Here is a 14,068-nt window from a genome sequence, read left to right on the forward strand (position 1 = left end):
GTGATCTGCAAGAACGCGTGGTCTCGGACGTTGGGTGCAAGATCAGAATATTGGAGATCTTATGTTCGATTCTGCTTTTTCCTTTTTTAATTTTTATTTAATAAATAACATTTTATTTATTAAATTTTATTAATAAACATATTACTCCAAATATACTTTTTATAAAATTTCAAAAATTATATACGTATACTTCAATGTGCTCGAAATTAGTTGCGCATTTCGAGCCGATTTCTGAAATGCTGCCTACTTTTCCTTCACAATCGCTCGACGCTTGACGGCCTAACCGCTCACGCGTGGACGTGTATCTCAAAAGTGTCATAGTATAAGAAACATGCTGCGACCATACCTTCCAGCAAATTGTCATGAAAATATTTTCCTTCCTACATAATATTGTATTTTCTTAATAATGGTGATTGAACATCATATTAATAACTTAATGCATTTTACTAAATGTAATGTACTTTTAAAATATTACTTTATTATTTTTATGATACATTCAGTTTCAAAGAGTTACTGATCACGTTTTTATGCCACAGAATGTAATATAAAATTTTACTTTACCGCATCATACATCTGGTCATCTATTTGTACTTTTTTTTAGTGGAATAAACCTGGAGAATATATTTAAATGACGTATCAATAATAGAACTTCAAAGATAATAGAGAGTCTTTTTACAATAACGTGAATTTAGATACGGTGAACGCCTTTTCTTAATTAGTCGCTAAGGGAAAGATAATGTGATCATGATATCGATTATGTATCTTTTTTCTTAGAGTGATAAATAACAATTTTTTGTATGTATGTGTATTATATATATATATATATATATATATATATATATTGTGTATATATATATGCATACATATATCATTTTGCGTGACGCTGTATGTGTGGAAAACAACGGCATTATACGAGTCAATCAGCTGTAACCAGTATGACCCGCGTTCACAGTATCATTGCCGCACAACAGTACTGTCAATGTAGTGTAGTGTAGTAGTGTTCTACACACACCATATATATATATATGTGTGTGTGTGTGTATGTGTATGTATATATGTGTGTATATGTATATATATATATTTATATAGTGTTTTTTGTTCACAAAATAGAAAAAATAGTAGCAGAATATTGTCTGCCTCTGATAAGAGAAGGTTATGGGTGCTTTATAACAAGCGACTCAGTACAATATCTCCCTTGTATTATCGAACAAAATTGTAATAATGCACCGTGTCGCACTATGTCTCTTGTTGGAAAGCACTCTAGAAGACCAAAATTGGTTATTGTGATGTGTGTTTCTTGTTGGCACCCTATAAAGCCAGAATGAGAAAGGTTAGCATCTTTATGTTATTCGTAAAAATATCACTTTTATTTATCATACAAATGATATGATTAAATTTATTGTTATAACAATAAATTGCGCTTTGCCTAATTATGATCCAATGTCAGAGGCGTTCATCGTGAGCTGACTATTTTTAATTTACTGCCAGAGGCGTTAATCGTGAGCTGGCTAGCTATAATAAAATGTCACAGCTATAAATCATATTTTGGCTAGTTATAGACAAATGTCAGAGGCGTTCATCGTGGGCTGACTATTTTTAATTTACTGCCAGAGGCGTTAATCGTGAGCTGGCTAGCTAACAAAATGTCACAGCCATAAATCATATTTTGGGTAGTTATAGACAAATGTCAGAGGCGTTCATCGTGGGCTGGCTATTTTTAATTTACTGCCAGAGGCGTTAATCGTGAGCTGGCTAGCTATAACAAAATGTCACAGCCATAAATCATATTTTGGCTAGTTATAGACAAATGTCAGAGGCGTTCATCGTGGGCTGACTATTTTTAATTTACTGCCAGAGGTGTTAATTGTGAGCTGGCTATTGTTAATTTATTGGAAGAAGAATTTCGATTATTAAATTTGGTGAAATACAATTACGAAACCAATTTATAGAATTTTGCGTCTGCAATTAAAGAAATGCAAATAGATGCATTGTCATGATGGAATCAAAAGCTAATTGCTTGACATAACCGAAACAAAGAAACTAATAAAGAAAAAAAACTGAATATCAGTAAATAGTTTCTTTGAAACCTTACAACTTTTATCTGAAACGTTTTTTCTAAAAACGTTATGTAATAGCCTTAGCACAAGGATGGTCGTAATTGAATCGTAGAACGTGAATCATAGGGCAACGCATTATATTTTGGCGTACTATGCATGCCGATACACGTTCACATTCCTTTACGATTAGTTATAGTCACCTTTATATTCAGCTCCTAAATTCGGAGTCTTTTTGGACACCCTATATAATATATATGTTATACATATATGTATGTATATATATATATATATACAACATACATTACACAGTCAATAGTCACATGCATAATTTTTGTACGATGCTGTACGTTTATGAAATGTATGTAAGTATATCATATTCAAAGTGTTTTAGTAAATATATACACTTACAGGTCAATGTACGTTGACTAACAGCAAATTACAATAAGTATATTTTTACTAAATGAACACTCTGACTGTGACTTAGATATATTTTCGGATGCAACCATGTATTTGAAATACATGTATACACGTGTAATGTAATAGCACTTTTTCCTTTATTCCCAATGTCATTTTAACTTAGGATGTAACATGTCAGTACGTAAATACATTGCACATACATATGTAACTATTCCATCTCTTTTTATTATGTTTAATGGGCCTTTTACAATTATAAGCCATAAATCAGCCATAAATAAGAAGTCAAACGCTAAAAATTGGCTGTGATTGATCAATTTTTAGCTTCTGACTTCTGATTTGTAACTAATATGTTATTGTAGAAGGCCCATAATAAAAAGAGATAGAAGTTACTCATACTTAGCTTTTCATGCAGATATAATATAGAAACAGTCTATTAGTGAATATTAGAATTATATTTTATGTGCATTATGATGTGTACACACATTATAAAATATATTTCTAATTCATATTCACATATGTGTGTAGCTACTTCATCTCTTTTTGTTACGTATAACAAAAAGGTGTACTGATGTCTTCCTTTTTCTACGATTAATAAAAAGAGATATATTTTTTTATGATCAAATATTAGTGATATATACTTTTATATTTCAATATCAGAATATACAACGAACATAAATCAAAGCTAATGATAATCAAACGCAGATGATCAGACGTAACATCTTAAAAAAAATAATCAAATTACGAATCCTCTGATAAACCCTCATTTTATGTGTGTGTATATATATATATATATATACATGCATTATATATATATATATTTTATATATGTATACAATTTTAATATTGCACATTTAAACACAGAGAATGCATACACAGCTTAGCATTGATAACTCCTATCTGCAACGTATGTATATTCACACATTATAGTACATATATGCAATATTGTACAATATTGCCTATGTGTGTATTATATTTAAGTACATCACTAATATTTTAACATGATTAACTTCTACATATTTTTATTAAACATAACAAAAAATGGTATAGCTATGTATATTATATGTGTAATATATCTATATATAGCTAATACATATCACATCCTGACCTAAAATGACATTGTACGACAGGAAAAATGCTATTATATAGGCCCATGTGTCAATGTACACTGTCAATACTGAAAATCTATAGTTACGTATTTTCAGTACTCGGAGTGAATATCGAAATACAGTTGTAGTATCACTTTTTCCTATGATTTTTCCTATCATTTAGAGTTTAGTCAAGATGTAACATATATTACTGTCAATATATGGACACGTGTTTCATATATATATATATATATAAATGAATACGACATTGCACATACATAATGTAACTCTTTTTACTCTGTCTAATAAAAAGAGATAGATACTTATAGTACTTATACATTACTAATATGTCGACTATATATCTAATATAGAAAATTGTATGTACATTATACTATGATAATTCTAACATTGTTGTAACATATAACAAAACATTATTAGTGAATATAAATTATAATTATATTTTATATGTATTATAATGTACATATACACAATAATGTACAAAATATAATTTTAATATTGCATATATCATTAATTCTATCTTGCATATATCATTAACTAACATGTTTATGTCTTTACTAATATGTCAATAATATTTTTTGTGTTATTGTGTATATACACATATATTATAATACACATAAAATTGTAATTCGTATTCATGAATGTCTTTTTATGTACAACATTAGAATTACATTTTATATATCATTATACACATTATAATATAAAATTTTAATATTGCAAAAATGGACATAGAGAATATCTGCATGAATATCTATATATATATATATATATATATATATATTATGATATTCATTTATGATAATATATTATCGTAACCTAAAATGGCATTGGATGTAAGAAAAAAGTGCTATTACGGTTTCGTATCGATATATCTATTAATTAAAAATCTGTATTTTATATATATTACAGACTTTTAGTACTGGTGATATATATTAGAACATGGCCTACATTGCATGTGTATATAATACAACTAAATATGTATATAATGCAACTAAATATGTATATAATGCAACTAAATTTCTAAGGTCCGATTCTACAAATATAAGATTAACTTCAATTATGTTTATTTTTTTTTCAATTCTAAAATTGGAAAATTTTCCAAAATAAATCTTACATTGTGGGACCGATCCTAATACACGTCCCTGTTAAGATGGTAATGTAGGAAACGGAATAAAAATATCGATAATTAATCGATCGAATTTCCTGCATGATCATATTAACTTCAGAGGGCGTAAGCAGATCATACATTGGAAATGAAAACCTGTAATATCGACCTTGATCAAGTTCGGCCTTCGCTCCAGCATCCCCTTAATGCTAACGATGAACGTATACATTTTTACAATATGTGAAATTATTTTATACTGTACTTAATATATTTAATCTCAAACACTGTGTAACATCGTCTCATTTTTCCTCTCTAATCTACCTATGTATCCCTATGTATCCCTATCTATTTTATATACAATTTTATCTTCACGTTAAAAGAGAAAAAAGGAAACTCGCGCTGACGCAAACTTAATAGGAAAAAAATAGCAAAGGGAAGACGGAAATGAATGTGAAATCATACGATATATAATTACTCGCACTAAACGAGCGTTAGTAGTGAAGAAAAAACGCGCGAGCTTACATTTCTAATATCGTTTTTTTTCAAAATCGATATAAAGTATGGCAAACCGTGCGAACATTGACAACGTGATCCATTACATTAGAAATGTAGATCCGGAACAATTCGCAAATATTATGGACGAAATATTCGAAGAAATTAATTTCGAAATTGATCATCAAGATTCCGACGGAGATTCCGGTTATGCTAGTGTTAATGATTCTAGCGAACACGATTAGGGATGCGGTGAGAAATTTGAAACGTTGGTGCGAGCGAGAGCGCGAATTCTCTCGGTCACAACGATCGAACGCAATTCCGATACGAGTGATAGTGAACGTTGATGCGATATGAAAAAATTGCAGTGAGAAACGTGAGGTAAGATTTTTTTATTATTAAACTAATAGCGACCGAACGCGACGAACGGAACGTTGGTGCGAGCGAGAACGACAGCGCACGCGGGCATATATGAAACTGCGTAACGGGAAAAATAATAGATTATTATTATTCCGCTTCTTTTTTATTACTATTAAACTAACAGCGATCGAACGCGACGAAAAACATTGGTGCGAGCGAGAGCGACGAACGAAACGTTGGTGCGAGCGAGAGCGACGACTTGATGCTAGCGAGAGCGATGGCAAAAATGGGTGACCGTATCTTTAAGGAGGTAAGATTACATTATTATATTATATTTACAGCGAGTGAGAAACCCGTTGGTGCGAACGAGAGTGACGGCGCGCACGCGGGAAGAAAAAACGCGCGAATCCCCTCAGTCGCTCGCCCGCTCTCAAGCTCGCCGGATCGTCGTCGTCGCGACGCGTCACGCCGTGACGTCACCAGCTCACACTCACATGCGCCCGTGGGGACGGGGGCCGGGGAGGAAAACCGCGAGAGGTGGTGGGAGGTCATAGCAGTTCGCTCATTGGCTGCCCCCCCGCACCACAATACCCCTCTCGCCCAGTTTTCCCCCCGGCCCCTCACCCCGCGGCTTGCCCCATGGCTTAGAATATACATAGGTCTGCTACTGTTGCCTAATTGGCCACGTCGTTATTGCCCGAATCATATACCTTGCCATTTCTAATGACAGCCATGATGAAGTTATCGCCGCAGGAGATACAACCAACATTAGACAAAATAAGCTTAGGTGTTATAGGAAGTCTATAGGTACTGTTACCCGCCTGTTCACTATTATTTAATTCCCAGGCATCTTAATCAAATCAATTATTTAACTTATATGATAACAGAGATATGATATCGTCGTTATACAACGATGTTTACTTACTTCATCATTCTTGGTTAGAATGATGGAATGTTTATTGCCGCATGCGATGTTCACGACGTGCTTCATGTTCCGACTATCTTGAATAATAGGGATGTTTATTAAAGTAAATGTGAGATCCATATTAAATGTTCCATTCTTCAATTGACCATAAATGTTGTCACTCGAATATACCTTTTGCAATTATTGCTATCATTGACTCTAATATCTCATAAATGTATCTATTAATTTAGCGATTTCATAAAACTTTTGATGATTATTTTAGAATTGCTGGATGTATGAATGAAAAATGATAAAGTAGAGAAATTCAAATGTCAATTTTTTTGTACATAAGCATCCCCTCTTCCATAGCAAAAGAACTTCACAGTGATCTACTTTCCACCAAGGGTTTAAACCGGATTAGAATGTAAGAACCAATCAACTACAGTTGAATAGTCCCTTGTTACAGTCGATCGACAGGGGAATGCTCGACTGTAATTGATTGGTTCTTACATTCTGAAATGGTTTAAACCGTCGGTGGAAACTAGGCCAGTAATGTCATAATAGACTCACAATAAGTTCATAAGCAAGTTGTGATGTCACTATAGTCTATCTACGGTGGTCCATGAAATGATGCTTGTGAAGCTTGTAATCACATATACGCTGTGATAAGAGGAACTTGAGCTCAATGCATCCTTCGTGCTTGTTTGTATTAGTAATGTGGAAGAGGTAAAATGGATGATCAGTTTGCACAAACTGGACTAAAATTCATTGGACTCGTAATTGTTCTCTTTGTGGATGGACTATACGAAATTATCAAAAGATCATAGTGATGTCAATGGCTGTGTTCATCATGAAAAGCAGCTTTGTAACTGTTGAAAAATTCTTGAATATTATTGGTATATACAATTAGATCAATTGAAGAATTAAGGACAAGATCAATCATATTAAAGAATTTTACAACAGTTGCAAAGCTGCTTTTTCTGCAACCATTGTTACTTTAATCTACGTATGTGCGCGCGCGCGTGTGTGTGTGTGTGTGTGTGTACGTGTGTGTGTGTCATAGCAGTGCCACACAATAAGATATAATTTTTATCAAAGCTTCACAATCATCATAGTGATATTATCTGTGATAAAGCATACATTCATAGAGTCATGCTTTTATATTTTTTGCTATGAAAGACATTAACTATTTTATTACTTATTTTTCACAAGATTACTAGAATGAAACTTAACATTTAACAAATTCATATATTTCATGAAAATTATATAGATATTAGTTCAAAGAGAATGAATAGAATTACATACATATATTCCAGTGAAGCATGTTACATCAATTAAAAGTTCATTCCAATGTATAATTTCCTAACAACTTTTTACCTCTCCTCCATTCGTGAGTGCCAACATGTGAGATCCCCTGCCATACGCAAACGTCTTTATATCTTTTCTACACAAATCCTTAATCTCCTTCAGATATAGCATAGCAGAGCTTTTGTCTCTGCTCTCCAAAGCATGGAGATTGTCATTCATCAGGTCATATACTTTCTTGTCTTTTGTTACAATTAAGACCCTTTTACCCAATTTACCTGTTTTGAGACGTTCGGTAAGTAATAATACTGCCAAGAGATTAATACACAAGAGAAGAGAACAAAATAAATTACCAAATAGCATAACCATGTGAATCTCGGAAATAAATTTTGGCTTCAATGAACTGAAAACTGGCCAGCTACGTAGAATTGCTTCACGGGATCACTTATTTTGCGAATGCTTTGTTTAGTTTCTTTATTCCGTTTCAAGCCGATCTTTATCATATATGAGTGTCTGCAATTGTCAGTAAAATAGTGCTAATCTGTAATCAGTGATAAGCAATACAACTGTCAACAACTGAACAAATCAAAATCGAAAGAGAATTAGTAGAACAAAAGATCCTTATATGCGAACTTCAATCAACTTTGATTCTGTAAATAACTAGATTTCTGGTTGAATCAAGAAACTAGCCGCTGTAATTATTTTGCACTATAACAAACCATTTATAATCGAATGTGAGGAGAACAAACTTGAATATTCGATAAATGTTAAGAAGACTCCGGTCCACTCAAATTTTGAAATATATTAAAAATATATCAATCGATGCGTTTTCTTGTGAAAATGAAAAATCTACAAGAAAATCGTCGTGTTTTTAATCATTGCAAACGTATCGTGAATCCACATGAACCTTAGGTCTATTCTTTTTAATAAAGTTTTTGCACAGTTATCTTTCTTCCTTTTCTTTAAACATAGGAGAGAGAAAAAGAGAAAATATGAACCGTACAGGAAGTTCAGCTAAAAAGGATAGGTCTCTTACTGTTTCTCTTCATCTATGAAGAATAGAGACTATGGTGGAAGAAACTCCGATTGTATGGGCGGAATCCATAGATGTTGCTCAAGATTCAAGATGATTTTAAACTAGTGCTTGAGATGTTATGGACCAATCAGAGAGCCGTATTAGCATCTTACGTTCCAAATTTCGCATGAAGCGCAGGCGGGCATGAAGGTCGATATTCATAGTCGAGTCTTATTTAAGACTAAACACCGTCTAAAGTAATGTTTTAAGTCGCTAATGCAGCCTTCTTATTGATTCGTGACTTCTTAAGACCGTACTCAAGACTCTTGAATATAAGATCTGACTATGGCCGGTATTCATAGTCAGATCTTATATAAAGGGTGTCTCAAAATGATCTGACATTTTAAATTGCGCGCCATTCTTTTTGCAGCGAACGTAACGTACTAACCTTTAACAACTGGCATCAGGAAGTATTGAGGTTTAGTCATGGAGAATTACACGATCGAGCAACGCATAGAAATTGTGAAAATCCACTACAGTTATTGCAGACGAAGTTTCATGGTCGTGTTATTTCGCGCCACGGCGATGTGAATTGACCACCAAGATCGTGCGATTTGACGCCATTGGACTTCTTTCTTTGGGGTTTTCTGAAAGGAAAAGTGTATGCCAATGATCCACAGACCATTCCGGAGTTGAAGGAAGAAATTAGACGTACCATTAATGAAATTAGTCCGCAATTATGCCAAAATGTCATTGAAAATTTTGTCAAAAGAATGAATGTTTGCAAACAGAGTCGAGGCGGCCATTTATCGGATATTGTGTTCCACATATAACCTCCATGTTTGTACTTTATATTAAACTAAAAACATGTGTACTTTTCAAATAAATAATATGTTTTATTAATACATTAAAATGTCAGGTCATTTTGAGACATCCTTTACAAGATCGTCTTAAATACAGTCTTAAGAAATCACGAACCAATCAGAAGACTGCATTAGCACCTTAAGACATTACTTAAGACGATCTTAAAATAAGACTCGATGAATACCGGCCGTAAACACAATATATTGTTATGCCCCGGGTGAGGACGCTGAGCGATCTAACTGGTTTACTCTTTTAAGCTTACTCTAAATCTTACCCTAAATCTTAATCTTATGATGTCGAATTTGGTATTTTTTCGCGGCGCACAAGATACGTTTCTTGATTTCATCTACATTGTACCTACACTTCTATTCGGGATGACGTTGCCAACTGTCATAACCGTTCGTCACACGCATCGATAGATAGTGAATCGCACTCTGAAAATTTTTGGATATTCTAAAAATCGTCGAAAAAAAAGTATTGCTACCTTTCTGCCCATGACTGTACATATACATTTTATCTTTATTCTTAAAATATTTAGAAAGGCAAATACAATACATATTTGCTATATTAACGTAATAAAGTAAAAGTGAAGTTCATAATAAAGTGATAAGTTCAGTAGTAAAGTTAAGATCTTTCTTATTACCAAATATTTGTGAGTAAATAGCTGAAAGATCAGTACATGTGTACAAATTGTTTACGTTCCATGTACGCAGATATTATTCATCTATATTCGAGTCTGAATTAGGGTAAAAACATTAGATGTGGATCAGGCACCAGTTCTGCATCACTTTTTATATTTAAATAATTATAGTAGTTTTTATAGCAGTTTCCATTAAATAGTACATATCACAAGACTTTAGTATTTGTTTTATCTCTTTTAAGTACCAATTGAATTTAAATTATTAGCAACACATTTTATTGATGTCGTTAACTAATTAAATGTGCAAGATTAACTAACGTATGTATCTTTAAAAATTCATTTAATTCGTGTAATATCATAAAAATAGCCTTATGATTTTTATAATACCAAATAGCATTAGATTTCATGTAAAAAATCAACGTAATGTTAATGAGATTAAATGTGTCCGCGAGTGTTGTTTAATCGAGAGGGATCCAATAGCGCACATCGCACAAATTGATAGTAAATATATTTACATTTATGTATCTTTTTTTTCAGTATATTATGTATTGCACAAACGTTGGAAAATCTGAAATCACTGCTTTCCAATTCTTTCAAGCTTTCTTCTTGCAGTCGATATGAAATCGTAATCTTCTGTGTATTTGCTATTTTTTAATCATCGTGAATACTTATTTAACTTTAATAATTATTTCATTAATTGCACGTGGATTTTTAAGAATAGTGTTAATATACATATTTTATTTGACAAAAAGTAAAAAGTAAGTAGTTTCTCTAGATAAATTTTCTTATTATTTCTTGAATAAATCATAATCACCGATTACAACGCGGATTCCTAAATTCCTTAATTTAGTTATTAATAAGATTGGAAACAAGACCATTTATTTTAAATACATTATTTTTTAAATACATTTTTATTTTAAATACGAATTGCCACTACTGAATGTTAAGATGTTGAACTATTATGTATATTCATATAAATGTGTTCCGGAATGATCGTTATTTTGAATATCTTCTTGGCGATGGAAAGCAAACAGCTCATAGACACCGAGTCGTCACCGTTCAAAACATACGGATATCTCGCTCCTGCTTTAATCACGCTATTTGTCTCAGATGGCACGCGACTCCCCTTTTGCAACACTCGAAAAGTTGACGATCGCGCACATGTTCCGCGTGTAAACGTTCAGTTCGCTTCCCGATCCCGAACAATACGGATCATTTATTGCTATTCATTCGTAACGTTTCTTCTCGAATTATTAAATGCGAACCACACCGAAGCTCCGTCGCGTATTAACGCTACCGTTTGTTACGTTCTGAGTATACGCATACCGCGAGAGCATTCAGTGCGCAAGAATTACTTGAATCTCCGGCGAGATTTGCCAGTCTCATTGCTGCTCGCAATACACTTTCTTTCGAACGGCTGTGAGAAACTACTCGACGTCGTACCAAGTGTGAATTACCTGTGTACGCATCTAACCAATGCATTAATTATCGAACACGGAATTATTCCAACAAAGAAAGTCATCGTTATTATATCGACTTGGCAAGCCTTCCATACAAGATGACACCAGTGTCACAAAATGAATATATTTGTATAATATATATAAATACATATTATATAATATATATTTTCGAATTAATTTAGTCGTTCCATGAAGCACCTAATTAACACATAATTTTGGTATATGTTAGAATTCATTTATCGCTGGTAGGGGGGCTATCTTAACAGAGGTAAAAAGTGCCTCGTGAGATGTAAATATTTGCAGTAACTACCGATTTTACATCTTATTTTTCGTTCTTTTGGTTTAATTCTAGATTTACGTAAAATGATTGATGTGTCATCAACTTTATGTAAATATGGATAGATTGCGCAGAAATATTAATTCTCTGTGTATTATTATAAAAATGGTCAAGCAAGAAGAAGAGCACGAGTAGTGACAACACTAATAATAATGAAAAACTAAGTTACTCAAATAAAAATGAACAGAAATAAAATAATATTAGAAAAGTCCTCTACCATTTTACAAGTTTCGCAATAGTTAAAGAGATATTAATTCCTAAATATTACCTAAAATGCGTGCAGTTTGTCAGCTTTGAACTTATTTTAATTTTAAAAGAAACATTAACTTATCTGACTCTGATGGCTCCAACAATTCAAGCTGCTCTCAGATCTGTCGGGAACCATGTAACTTTGAGGATAATGGTATTATGTTGACTACATGTTGGTCGATTAGAACCGCAGATACCCCGAATCTCGGGAGAGATCCACGGCGAATTCTTATTGTTGATCCAACTTGTTCTTTTTGTAGTAACAATAATACTTGGACACTTAACTTTGTTCGCTGTTCGCTTATCTTCTTTCATCGATTCAATGTTGATTAATTTTCAGAGCACTATTTAACTGAGAATTTGGCTCGCGATTGATATTTAAAATCAAGAATAAGTTTAAAAAGTCAAATTATATACGTTTGTTTGGTATAGACACACGCACAAAGTTTCTCTCCAGAACGTGATGACGAACGATACGAACGCGGAGATGAGAACGGAACGATCCGTACGCCGTCGCAGCCGGTCGGGGGAGTAATAGTACTCATTCCTCCTCCGTGGTGGAATATCAAATGCGTTCACAGACAGCAAAAAAAAATTTTTTTAATGAATGAAACAACTCGGTCGATCGGTCGAGGAATAGTGTAGCTAGAGTGATAGTCGGAATATGATCGAGGTAGATAAATCGAAATGAAGATGGCGACACACATTCCGACATGGAAAATTGCGGCTCCGCAAGAATCCAAGATCAGTTTTCGTCACAGCGTGTTTCTCGTCCGTATCCAAGAAAACGGCTTTTTTGTCCAAGTTTGCGAAAATAGACCGCGAGATCGTGAATCGCGAATAACTATCGAGTAGCGTCTGGTTTTTCTCTTACGATACGAGCTTATCGCTACTGTAAACTCACAAGGCTCACTGGATGTTTACTACCGCTGCACTACCGTGTCATCCTAATACTCGAGCACGATGATTCTAGAACTGCTGAACTGCACGTGGTCGAATTGGTTGATAGGAGTTCAGGCTGCCCCACCATATGCGCTATGCAAGAATGTATCTCCCCCTATCCATACTCCATCGACTCGTAATGCCTTCGATGGACAACCCACGATTCCACTGATATTCTCTTGCAGCTTTTTGTGACCGGCTCTTTTCTAGAGAAATATTAAATTTAACAAAAAACTTTGGATATATAAATCAAGATTATATGCCTTCGTGCCTTTCATTTACTTTAGATTTCATTTCTTCAAATTAATAAAACAATATTTTAGTTTCAGTCAATAATACAATGTAACAAAAAGAATGACATTTCAATAGAAGAAAGAAATGACCTGCTAGACATCGTCTATAGAATATTTAAAGTATGTTCGCGACCCGTACATAATAATCACAATGATATTCCGAAGTAGATAAGAGAGATACTTAAAGAAATATATGTCTCTCAATAAAAATGGAAGACGCATCAGAGCAAATTATTTAGTAGCAAAATCTCATGCATGATTTGATACATTTGCGATTTAATTGTTGATATACCTTAATTACGATCTTGATTAAGAAGATCGCGACGTATTATTCTCTCGAATCTTTGATGAGAAAATTTCTTAGAAAGATTCTCAATCCGTGTTACACTGTGCATTAAAGATTGTGGCACTTGCAGATGCCAATTATCATTTTATAGTAATAGATATTGGCGATGAAGGAAGGCGAAGGGATGGCGGTTCCAGCAAGTATATTCCAGTGTGCGTGCATACGTGCGTGCGTGCGTG

General features: G+C 33.5%; 1 long non-coding RNA gene across 1 annotated transcript; it reads right to left on the minus strand.

The window, feature by feature from the left end:
- Positions 1-7,666: 7,666 nt before the first annotated feature.
- Positions 7,667-13,591, minus strand: LOC147906399 (uncharacterized). The gene is made up of 2 exons (XR_015548430.1): positions 9,207-13,591; positions 7,667-8,256 (listed from the first exon to the last, which is right to left on the minus strand). It is a non-coding gene; the product is annotated as an uncharacterized LOC147906399 (long non-coding RNA).
- Positions 13,592-14,068: the final 477 nt, after the last annotated feature.

This window comes from Acromyrmex echinatior, unplaced genomic scaffold (genome assembly GCF_024713525.1).
Source record: "Acromyrmex echinatior isolate Ae372 unplaced genomic scaffold, ASM2471352v2 Scaffold43, whole genome shotgun sequence".
Lineage (NCBI taxonomy): Eukaryota > Metazoa > Arthropoda > Insecta > Hymenoptera > Formicidae > Acromyrmex > Acromyrmex echinatior.